Here is a 12,264-nt window from a genome sequence, read left to right as displayed (position 1 = left end):
TGTGATGGTTTTTGGGGGAACGGGAAGTTCTCCAAATAGAGACAGTATACAGAAAACATTATGGGAGGTGCTTATGAAAGCTAATGAGAAAAGCTTCTCCAGACTGAAAGAATGTCAACTTGGAGAACAGTAATGATTTCCCACTCAAAGGAAGGGGATGGCTGGATTATTCATGCACAATGCACTCAACTCACAGCATGTTGCCACGCCTGCATTGCAGGCCGAAAACTACAGCCCTCACATCTCATTTTCAACCTTCTACATATTTCAATATGCACCTTCAGCTTGGTTTCTATCCAAAGGATAGGTTTTCTTCCAATCAAACATGACTAAAATATTTTCTCATCAACTCACAATACAGCTCGAAGATCTACTTACATGTTCTTTGCTCATCCTTTCATACCAGGTGCAGGGAACAACCTCTGCTGTTACCTCCTAATGCTAAAAAGGCTTACTCCCTCCTTTGAAAGAAGATTGATTATAACCAGCAACATTCAACCCACATTGGTGGTGGATGAGCCAACCTGTCACATCTCACCAACTATGAGAAGAGGCTCTCCAAATAATTGGCATGGAGGCCAGTGAGTGTGTAGACAAGAAAGAGTTTTGTGGCTTTGCATCAACCCAATAAAGTAAGGGCTTGGTTCAAATCTTTTTCTTTGTAGCACAACAGTGAATTGGTAACAAAGTTATCTACGTGTGCCAAATAACATAAGCGATCTTGGTGCTGTGTGCACAGCAATTTTCTGCAATGCTAACCCCTATTTCCTTACTCTTTCTGTGGGGGGAGTGGGGGTGGGGTAAAATTCCCAAGGTCAGGATATTGGTATCAAGGAGGAACAGAAAATGCCCTCATCAAATCAATATCCATTAGTCAGCCCAGTTTCCACAAGTACCCATTTAGATCCAAACATTTTGAAAGGATGTTCAGGACGGTGCATAGTTGAAGTACTGAGCAGCAGTCGGGACAAAGCAGAGGAGGCTTTAGAAAGGCTGCAACTGGAACAAGCAAGATTCATGGTCAGCTGGGCATCCGCTACAGGAATAACTGATTTTTTCCTTTAAAAGGATTGTATACCAAACAGCTTTCATTGAGCAGCAGAATCTCTTTGTACAGTTCTTTGAAAATCTTCAGAGCTTCCTGTATGGAATATCAAAATTCATACGGCAATGTTACTGTAACACCTGTATAGATATGCTGAACCTACAGAATACCATGGAGCAATTGGCAACTTGAGGGTAGTGGTGAAATAAGTCCCCAGGACTGAGTTCCCATGAGTCATTAATGCTGACCTATTTTCTTGGGAACTTATTAGAAATGCTGGTGTCTCTCGAGTTAAAAGGAGCAGGAAAAAGCAATAAATGTGCTGCCCCTCGAAAACATAGCTGTTGACCTGCTTGATGCAACAATATAAGTGCATGTGACTCAAATGACAAATGTCATCATTAGCTTCAAAGTTAAGTGCAGTGACTTTTATCTGTAACACAGATTGCATGCATCATTTGCAGGTCACCTCACTGGACACCGCACCTGATGACTCCCTTCCTGCTGAAGCGTAAACAGACAAAGGCAGCTCTTCAAACATGCCCAAGTAGATTTGCCTGTTGTATGTCATAATTCCTGGACCATCTGCTGATGCCAGCACACAAGTTCCTCCATTTGCCTGAGGAAGTCCTGATCCTCACCTAAATTCATCAAAGCCATTTGCAAGTCCAATGAAATGCCCTTAATGAATACTGCATGTAACTGTGGGATTGAACTGAAATTAGCCAGGAATGCAGTGCAGCAGGTGTGAACCCACCAGTAGAGTGCTGGTTTGAAAGAAACCAGCAGTAGAAAATAAAATAGTCCTAGTTCAATTCAAACACCAAGGATTGGATTTTCACAGTAGGGGCAGGAAACGGAAGTTGGGATCATTTCCATGTCCCAAACCCACGTCCTCTTCCCCTGAGAGAAACAGTAATGGTCCCCATGTTTCATGGGACGGGGGAGAAACTCTTAATTGATATGGAGATCCATTTGGCAGCCAAAGAGCAGAGAAGAAGGGAACAGAGACAGGCCAACATAAAGTTACCACAGCACCCATTACTGTGCTTACTATTTCAGTGCAGTGATGGCAAAATGAAAACTATCAGAATACTTCAATTCCAGAATGTCTCAGCAGAACCAACAGTCTAGAACACAGGGTAGGGGAGCAAACCAATTTTCTGATATCAACCTGGAGGTAATGCTTAAGGACATGAGGGGGAAGGGGAAAGTCCTCTTCCCAGCTGGTGGCAGAAGGGGGCCACCGTCCCAGACCAAGCAGACGTGGCTAGACATTGTTGGTACAGTCAGCAGCCAAAGTGTGATCAGATGATCTTGGATCCAGTGTAGGGAAAGATTCAATAATCTGATATTCTCTGGCAAGGTGAGTGCTATCCCGAATCCTCAGGACAGGTCTTTGGGAATTCACCTTCCAGCAGACATGTAAAGTGAGGAGCCTCAGGGCACATGCTGCACTTTACAAGGGAGGGGTGTGTGCACAGGTGATTTACTGACCCCTCAGATTGACTCAGAACTATTGTGCTGCTGAGGACCTGTAACCACTGAAACAATACACCTGCTAATAAACTGGAGCAGTTGCCATTGGTCAAAGAGGACAGCAGTGCTTTATCTCATTCTTTTTTATCCTTTCAGGAGAATCAGGCACATAATGCCCAAGAGTGGGCCCAAACTGGGGAGGAGGTACCCTTGCATTCACATCATCACATCCTTGCAGGAGAAAGTGATGGAAAAAGGTAGGGTCACAGACCTAGGAAGTTGGCCCTTGTGAGATGGGCACTCATAGTAAAGATGGTGATTAGATAGGGCAATGTGGTCATTAAGCAGGTACATTGCATTCCACACATCCGACAGTATGCCGTACACGGATTTGCATTGGGAGGTCTCAGCACTGCAGAGGTTTCTGCTCTCCAACGCTGGCTCTCATGTTGTCTTCTTGTGTCTCCCACAGGTACAGACTTCAACCCAATTGAGATATTCTCCCTCACCATCACTAGGCCAATTGGACTAGCAAACCTCCGAGGAAGCACTGTCAAACCTCACAAAAGCAACATTCACCAGTGTGGTTAGACTTGGTGGCTCCTCGCAGAGATTTAGATAAGGTGGCACTGGATGATGAGCACAGCCCTACTGTACAGGAGGTTGCCAGGCGCAGAGGCTGCTGTGGGCAGTTCCCCTTAGAGGAGGGAGCACAGACACAGTTCTACTCAGCCAGACACAGATGGAGGCCGTAAGGAGTCACTGGAAAGGAGGCTCTACTTTGACTAGCAGCAGCAAATATACTCCCATATATCAAAGTTCTCTGAGGAAGTGCAGGATTGTGGGTTAAGAATGAAGGAGTCCATCCAGTTCAAGTGCACCACAATGGCTCAAGGCTTTGCGTGCATGAGTTCTTCCATTGAGAGAATGGCCAACCTGGGCAACAATATGCTGCTGCACTTGGAATGCATGCAGGAACTGTGCCCTGACTCGCACAGGATGCATGCTACATTTAGCTTTGAATGATCAGTGATGCTGATGGCGTATAGAAGTTTGAAGGGAATGCTTGTTTCACCCCATCTGGTGTGCCCCTCCAGCTATCTGGAGCACCAGCCAAGACTGTGGATGTCACCAAGGAGGATGAGGGTACTGTCCCTCACCAGCCTCATCTTCGGCCTCCTTAAACCCTCTGACAAAGGGGTCATCTGTGCAGCAGGGCCCAGTGACAGAGGCTGTCCCTGTAACAATTCTGGTGAAGCAGCCTTTGGAGATGCCCCAATTGGCACCTCCATGATGACGATCGCTGTCACTTGCATCTCAGCTGCAAAGAGAAGCAAGTGAGCAGGGTGTCTCCACATCCTCTAAAGCAACAAGGAAAGCACCACATATAAGTGGCTCTGCATTGCGCAGAACAAAGTGTGTTACATAGGTGTCTTCTTCCTGTAACTGTGCACTGTTTTCTTTTCTGAGCACCATTTAAATAAAGATACTTGAAGCCACACATGTGAAACTCCTTTTATTGATGGCGGGACAAGAAGGAATTCAAAGATTCTGCAATGGTGATGACAAAACCTCTGGGCGGATGTTCATCCTTCATTGGCAGCAAGAGTTTACATGCTCCACACGTCCTCAATGGAAGTGTTAGCATAGGTAGCTTGGAGCGAGTTCCACACAATATCGTTTGTCCTGAGTTAGAGGGGCTCAGTTGAAGCTTTCCCGAAGGAGAAGATCCCTGACATTCATGGCATCCTTAGGAGACCTTTGAGCCCCACATTACACCTGGCCACTTCCCAGTGCAACTGGAACAACTCAGCATTCCGCATCTTCCTCCTCCCCTGTCCTTCTTCCACGTCTTCCTCCTTCTCATCCTCTGATGAGTTATGAACTTCCAACACCTCTCCGGAGGGCCATTTAATGGAAGGCATAGCAGACCACCACAATGAGCAAGATCATTGCAGGTGTGTATTACAGGGAGTACCCACCTGGTTCAGACACAGGAACCACACTGTCAGAAGCCCAACGGCCTGCTAAATGGTGATTTTGGTTGTATCACGGCTCTGCCTCTGTCTGGTGCTCTCGTAGAAGGATGAGTAGTCGGCTCTTCAAGGGAAATCCCCTATCTCCCTAGAATCCATCCATGGAGTTTGGTGGTTGGAATGAAGAGCTGCTGCAATAAGTCATGGCAGCCTCCAGTAAACCAAGTGCATTCATGGAGGAAGCTCTTGCTGTAGTCATAGACCAGCTTAATATTGAGGGAGTAGAAGCCCTTTCTGTTGATGAATCTGACTGGCCGGTCACTTGACGTGTTCCACCTGGGGGAAACCAGCAATGGTGGCGAAACTCAATGCCCTTCATGTTTGTGAGGCTCCACTGCTATGAACTAAATGTATTGTCCAACTCTGGCAATAAGAGCATCAGTGACCTGCAAGATCCCAGCAAGAGTCAGAAGAAGTTCAAGGCCACAGTGACTTTGACAACTACTGGCAGGGCATGGCGAGCAGTGCTAGAAGGTGTGAAGCCTTTGGCGACGAGGGTATATATATGTGTGATCATCTGCCTGGAAAATCACAATCTCCTACGACACTGGTTCTCGGTCATCTCCAGATATTGTAACATCTTCGGTGGTAGGTCTTATGCTGAGGGTACGAGCAGTCTGTGTCCTTCCTGCTCGTCATCCCTCATCTCTGCCCCCTTGATGCTCTTGCTCTAACCTTCAAGTGGAGGGTCTTGATACTCATCACTACTGGGCCCAAAATCTGAGAGTCATGCCCGCATAGCCACCTGCAGCCTTCCTTGTGCTCAGATGGCATCCCAATTGTGCTCTTTTAGAATTCTTTCATGGGGCCTGGGTGCCACTGGCTAGGCCAGGATTTATGGCCCACCTCTAATTATCCTTGAGAAGATGGTGGCTGCCTTCTCAAACCGCTGAAGTCCATGTGGTGTAGGTACACCCACAGTGCTGTTAGGGAGGGAGTTCCAGGATTTTGATCCATGAGCAGTGAAGGAACGGCCATATATTTCCAAGTCAGGATGGTGAGTGACTTCGAGGGGAAATTCCAGGCAGTGGTGTTCCCATGTACCTGCTGCCCTTGTCCTTCTAGATGGTAGTGGTTATGGGTTTGGAAGGTGCTATCGAAGGGGGCTTGGTGAGTTCCTGCAGTGCATCTTGTAAATGGTACACACTGCTGCCACTGCATGACAGTGGTGGAGGGAATGAATGTTTGTGGATGGGGTGCCAATCAAACAAGTTGCTTTGTCCTGGATGGTGTCTTTGGAGTTGCACTTATCTAGGCAAGTGGAGAGTATTCCATCACACTCCGGACCTGTGCCTTGTAGATGGTGGCCAGGCTTTGGGGAGTCAGGAGATGACTCACCGCAGGATTCCTAGCCTCTGATCTGCTCTTGTAGCCACAGTATTTATATAGCTTGTCCAGTTCAGTTTCTGGTCAATGGTAACCCCCAGTATGTTGATAGTGGGGGAGTCAGTGATGGTAAATCCATTGAATGTCAAGGGAAGATGGTTAGATTCATTCTTGTTGGAAATGGTAATTGCCTGGCACTTGTGTGGCTCAAATGTTACTTGACACATGTCAGCCCAAGCCTGGATATTGTCCAGGTCTTGCTGCATTTGAACATGAACTGCTTCTGTATCTGAGGAGATGCAAAAGGTTCTAAACATTGTACAATCATCAGCGAACATTCACACATCTGACTTTATGATGGAAGGAAGGTCATTCATGAAGCAGCTGAAGATGGTTAGGCCTAGGATACTACCCTGAGGAACTCCTGCAGTGATGTCCTGAAACTGAGATAACTGGCATCTAACAACCACAACCATCTTCCTCAGGTATGACTCCAACCAGCTGAGGGTGATGATCCCCTGAACTGCCTGAGCACTTACTGTCCATTCTCCCCTCAAACTGCGCTGACCCAATGTCACCCGTCTCTAATTGGCAAGACCGCTCTGTGCCATTCACCCTTTTACGGTGTCCAACTAATTCCCTGAGACGACCATGAGTGGCTCCTCACTGTGTGCCTGTCTCCATTCAGCTGTTCTGTCCCAGACAGCATATGCAGCCAGTGCACCCTGCAAAAATCACAAGTTATCTTGCTAATGAGCTCTAATGTGCTCTTTTACCATTTTAATTGGCCTTAATCATGGATCAGATGGGATCACGGGGCCACCCTCCACCTACCCAGGTGAAAATGGTTGGTGCTGGGAAACCAAAATGCTGGCCAGTGGTGGTATTTTGAACTCTCATCCGCTTCCGTTACACCCCTCCCCACACCCTCCAGCATGACCTGAAAATTCACCCTCAAGTCTCAGTATTACAATAACCTAACTTTAACTCGCGGGGTTCATTAACAAATAGCTTGCAAGCCTCCCAGCATCTGTTTCAAGGAAGTGCTCAGTGAATCTAAAGCTCTTCAGAAAAACAAGTGCTAAATGAATCTAAAGCTCTTCAGAAAAAATGCAGAGGATCTTATTAAAGTTACTTTAATAAACAGAATTTGGTGGTGTACAATGCTGCCAGAAAATGCATAAAGCATTGCTTCCAATGCTTCTGCTGCTGAAGAATCATTTCAGTGCTGAGTGCAGAGGCCTACCCTTTCAGGTTTGTGAGTCACATGCACTGCTAGCAAGGGGACATCAGCACAGTAATTTTAATTGGTGCACATTTAAACTCCTATGTTCTATCTTCTTCACCTGGCTGACAATGGAAAAAGTTATGAGCAGGTATGGAAACCAGCTGTCTTCAGTTGTCACATGCACTACATCACAGCAATTAGAATCAGAATTAAACTGACAGCAAATAGCAGAATATAAGTTGATTGCAAAGTCAGGTTATTACTTTAATAACTGTAAAGCATATGGGAAGCAATTCTCCTGTTTATTCATAAGATCATAAGAAAAAGGATCAGGAGTAGGCCATTCAGCCCATCGAGCCTGGTCCGCCATTCAATGAGATCATGGCTGATCTGATTGTGGCCTTAACTCCACTTTCCTACCTGCCTCCAATGATCCTTGATTCGCTTGTAGATCAAAAACCTGTGTAACTCAGCCTTGAAAATATTCAATGAACCAGTTTCCACTGCTGTCTGGGCTGGAGAATTCCAAAGACTTAGAACCCTCTAAGAAACTAAATTCCTCCTCACCTCCATCTTAAATGGGAGACCCCATAGTTTTAAACTGCGCCCCCTAGTTCGAGATCCCCACCCCCAAGAGGGGAAACATCCTCTCAGCATCTGCCCTGTCAAGCCCAGCCTCAGGATATGGTTCAATAAGATCACCTCTTATTCTTCTACACTCCAAAGATTATAGTCGCAACCTGCCCAACCTGCTCAACTTTTCCTCATAAAATAATCTCTTCATCCCAAGAGTCAGCCTAGTGAACCTTCTTGGAAGTGGTTCCAAAGCAATTATTTCCCTCATTAAGTAAAGAGACAAAAACTGTATACATTACTCTAGATGCGGTCTCACCAATGCCCTGTGTAGTAGAAGAAAGGCTTCCCTACTTTTATACTCCATCCCACTTGCAGCGAAGCTCAAAATTCCATTTGCCTTCCAAATTACTTGCTTTACCTGCTGCTAGCTTTTTGTGATCCATGTACGAGGATACCCTCTGTACTGCACCATCTACAGTCTCTTTCCATTTAAATGATAGTCTGTTTTTCTATTCTTCCTGCCGAAGTGAACAACCTCACATTTTCCTGCATTATACTCCATCTGCCAATATTTTTCCCACTCACTTAACCTATCTATATTCTTTTGCAGACTCTTTGTATCCTCATCATAACTTGCTTTCCTACCTATCTTACTATCCAAATAGTTGATTGGTAGTACAGAAATTGAGCATTGCTGAGAAAAGAGACATTCTGTCAAAGGTTTCTGTCTTGCACTCAATAGGACAATTCGCAAGAACGCCAATTCTAAAGGGAGCAACAAGGGAGCTGCAAGAAAAGAGAGCGTTTATTGGTTGGCAAGTGGTGGAGGCATTGTTATGCAGAATGCACCAGGGATCAGCTAACTGCCAAGCTTTTGTTCAAATTCAAACCAGGCAGGTCAATGCTAATTGGTCAAGGCATTGCCATGGAGAATTAACCAGGGAATGGCTGTCCCCTAAGCTTTTGTTTAGTTGGAAGAAGTGCAATGCGTGGACATGCTCTTCATGTTTGCCAAGGGCAGCACCCTGTGATTGAATATATGTAGCTTCTAGCATGCATAAGTGAACCATACTGCGAGCCTGACTGATAATCTTAAATTGGTTATCTGTGCAACTCTTAGCACAATCAGGATTGTTTAGCAAGTGCTGTCTAATCATAGAATCACATCTAATATTGGACACTATGTTTTGAGTTTTGCAAGCACAGGCTGGTTGGGTACGGCCAGTACTTTGCCTGTTGTGAACAGCCGCAGAGACATGTTGTTTGATACAATCCACCAGTCATTGGGGCATATGGCCTACATACCTTGCATCACACCGACATTAAAATTCATATTCCACATTACTCATTTGTGTGATCAGTAAAACATCTTTTTGGCTTGACTGCAGCATCTTGTTAGTGGAGAATACCACTCGTGTTGCTACTGCATAGTAGCAACATGAAACAGCTAGCCGTACCTGTTGCTCAAATTTTTGACACATGTTACCATTCCAGAGTAATCTGAGGAAGAACGGGCACTTTTCAGGACTGAAAGTGGCGACCTTAGGCCCATCCTTGAGTTTGTGCAATAAACGATGAGCAATGATCTGATCTGCTGCTGATTCAAAAATAGCTAACGTATCATCTATATTTCAGAAATATTAAAAAATGTGCAAAACATGATTCTATGACTGGTTCTGCACAAAATGAATTGGCCAAATAGTTGTTACAGCCAGTTCTGAGCAAGTTTTCTACATGCACGGTGAAGCAATCCTTCACCTTTGCGAAGACCATACAAGACTTACATAGCGATAGCAATGCCGTGTCCGTGTGTTCATTCGACATTGCTAGCCTATTCACTAATCTTCCACTCAAGGAAGCCATAGACAGATGCACCACATCATGGCAATCTAGAGGCAGCACCATTGTCTGAATCTGTATTCATTGTACTTAAGAACTCAGCAACTCGCACAGTTGTGTTCAGTCTTAACACCATGTATATCCAAATAGATGGTGTTGCCATGGGATCCCCTCTAGGCCCAGCTCTCGCAAAAATCTTTGTTGGTTTCCACAAGAAATGTATTTTCAATGCAGTGACCCCCTAAGCTCGTACCCCTTGCATATTTCCAATACGGAGATGATACATTTGCTATAATTGAATCCGCAGCTGCATATAAGAATTTCCTTAGACACCTTAATGGACTCCATCCTGCTCTCAAATTCGTCTTTGAAATGGAACAATCAAATGAGCTCCCTTTCCTCAACGTGCTAGTTGAGAAATCTGCCAATGGGTTTCTACTACTGTCTACGGCAAGCCTATCTTGACTGGTCAATATACGCATTGGGATTCCTACAGTTCCACATGCTAAAAGATTGGTCTTGTTAGCAACCTTGTAAGGCCAGAGCCATTTACTCACCATGCAGGCTTGATGCTGAAATAGGCTGCATCAAAGCTGTCCTGTGGGATAATGGCTACTCTGAACAGATCATTTTTTGTTGTATAATCATGTAGACTGATGAATGGGCTTAAGGCCACCACTTTCGGTCCTGAAAAGTGCCCAGTCTTTCTCAGGTTACCCTGGAAGCGTAAGGTGTGTTAAATATTTGAGCAACAGGTGAAGCTAGCCATTTCACACTGCTACTATGCAGTAGCAACACAAGTGGTATTCTCTACTAACAGGGTGCTGCAGTCAAGCCACAAAAATGTTCTGCCGATCACACAATTGGATAAAGTGGTATGTGAATTTTAGTGCAGGTATGATGTGAGGTATGTAGGCAGTACATCCCACTGACTGGTGAATCGTATCAAACAGCATGTCACTATGGTGGTTCGAAACAGGCAAAGTACTGACCATACCCAACCAGCCCATGCTTGCAAAACTCAAAGCATAGGGTGGAATCGTCCCAGATTTGCATTAAGTGCGGTACTGGGCGGGTAAAATTATGTTTTACCCGCCTGCCGCGATGGCGGGTTTTCACGCCGTATTATCTTAAACCCGCCACATTATTTATGCATTCCTGGAAAAGGCGCCATTTCCATCCCGGGTGGGCTCTCATTCGCCCGCCATGCCATCACCTCGTCGCTTCATCACGCCAGGGCACCACATTTAAAGTATAACTGCGATCAGTGCTTCCAGCCCAGGACTGCAGCAAAGAAGATGTGGCCCCAAAAGACAAGAAGACTGCAGCCCTTTTGAATGCCGTGGAGGCCCGCTGTGCTGTTCTCTACCCCTGCTGTGGCCATAGAAGGGGCAGCTACATTACCACTCTGGCTTGGTAGGCAGTAGCAGCAGTGGTCAGTGCCAATGCTGCACAGAAGAGGTTGGCCGTCCAATGCAGATAGAGGATGAATGATCTCATCCGTGTAGCCAGGGTATGGCAACCATCTCATAGCTCTAAACTCACACACTCAAGCCCATCACACATTCACTGGCATCTCACTCTCTGCCAGCTCAAGGGATATCACCACCCATGCCCTCACATGTTCATCTGGCCTCATCGCCTCTGGAGACTGCATCCTCAGCCCTAACCATTTTGAGGCCACTTGCACAGATCAACATGTGCCCCCCACCAGACACGCTGGGATAACCTACTTCCCTAGTAAAGCTCTCGTCCTGCAGCCTCTTCCCTTGCCTGAGGCCATTTCTCCCCCTTCCCCAAGCAAGCCCTTGCCTTGCAGCCATTGAAAAGCCACCCACGCATGGCTGATCTGGTAGGTAGAGACCTACCCGTGAGCCCGCCTAAAAGTGTTGTGGTGCTGTCTGTGAAGCCTGACGCAATGGCTACGAATACTGACTGAAGTTAGGTAGGCAAACAAACCTCGAAGCCCCGAGCGAAGTGCAGCCCGCCAGGTGCGTGTCGCTTATGTGCTGTTGTGAAACACGTAGGCGTGTTTTCCCACCGACGTGGGTGAACGATCCAGCGGCGGGGTATGAGTCTGGCAGGCTGGCCTTATAATAATATGTTGATATATTACAATGAGGTTCTTGTCATTCGATGGCAGGAAACGCGGCACGGGATAGGCGGGCTGAGCAGATGATCACAAACTGGTTTCATGCCATCGCAAAACTGATTGCGACATATTGTCCACTCACACCAGCAACCATGCCCAATGCTGGCTGGCACCGAAAATCACGGCCACAGTTGTCAAACATTAAAAGTAATTCTGTGATTGGACAGCATTTGCTAAACAATCCTGAATGTGCTAAGAACTATACAACCAATTTAAGATCATCAGTCGGAATTGCAGTGTGACTCACTTATGCGTGTTAGAAGCTACATATATTCACACACAGAGAGCTGTCCCAAGCAAACAGGAAGAATATGTCCATGCATTGCACCTTTTCCAACTACACAAAAGCCAGGGGTCAGCCATTCCCTGGTTCATTCCCATGGCAGTGCCTTGACCAATCAGAGTCGACCTGCCTGGTTGGAATTTAAACAAAAGCTTGGCAGTTAACTGTTTCCTGGTGCAGTCTCCATGGCAATGCTTCTACCAACCAGAGTCCACTTGCCAAACAATCAGCACTCTCTTCTCTTGCAGTACAAATTATTGTTTCCTTTAGAACTGCTTTTCTTGTGAATTGTCCTGATGA

The 12,264-nt window shown here is 46.0% G+C and overlaps 1 protein-coding gene across 1 annotated transcript in view; it reads right to left on the bottom strand.

Moving 5' to 3' along the window:
• Window positions 1-12,264, bottom strand: part of sycp1 (synaptonemal complex protein 1) — a 270,092-nt gene that overhangs the window by 120,192 nt on the left and 137,636 nt on the right. The window lies entirely within an intron of this gene.

This window comes from Cetorhinus maximus, chromosome 8, assembly GCF_964194155.1.
Source record: "Cetorhinus maximus chromosome 8, sCetMax3.hap1.1, whole genome shotgun sequence".
In the NCBI taxonomy this organism is placed as follows: domain Eukaryota; kingdom Metazoa; phylum Chordata; class Chondrichthyes; order Lamniformes; family Cetorhinidae; genus Cetorhinus; species Cetorhinus maximus.
This window is presented reverse-complemented; position numbering and strand designations above follow the sequence as displayed.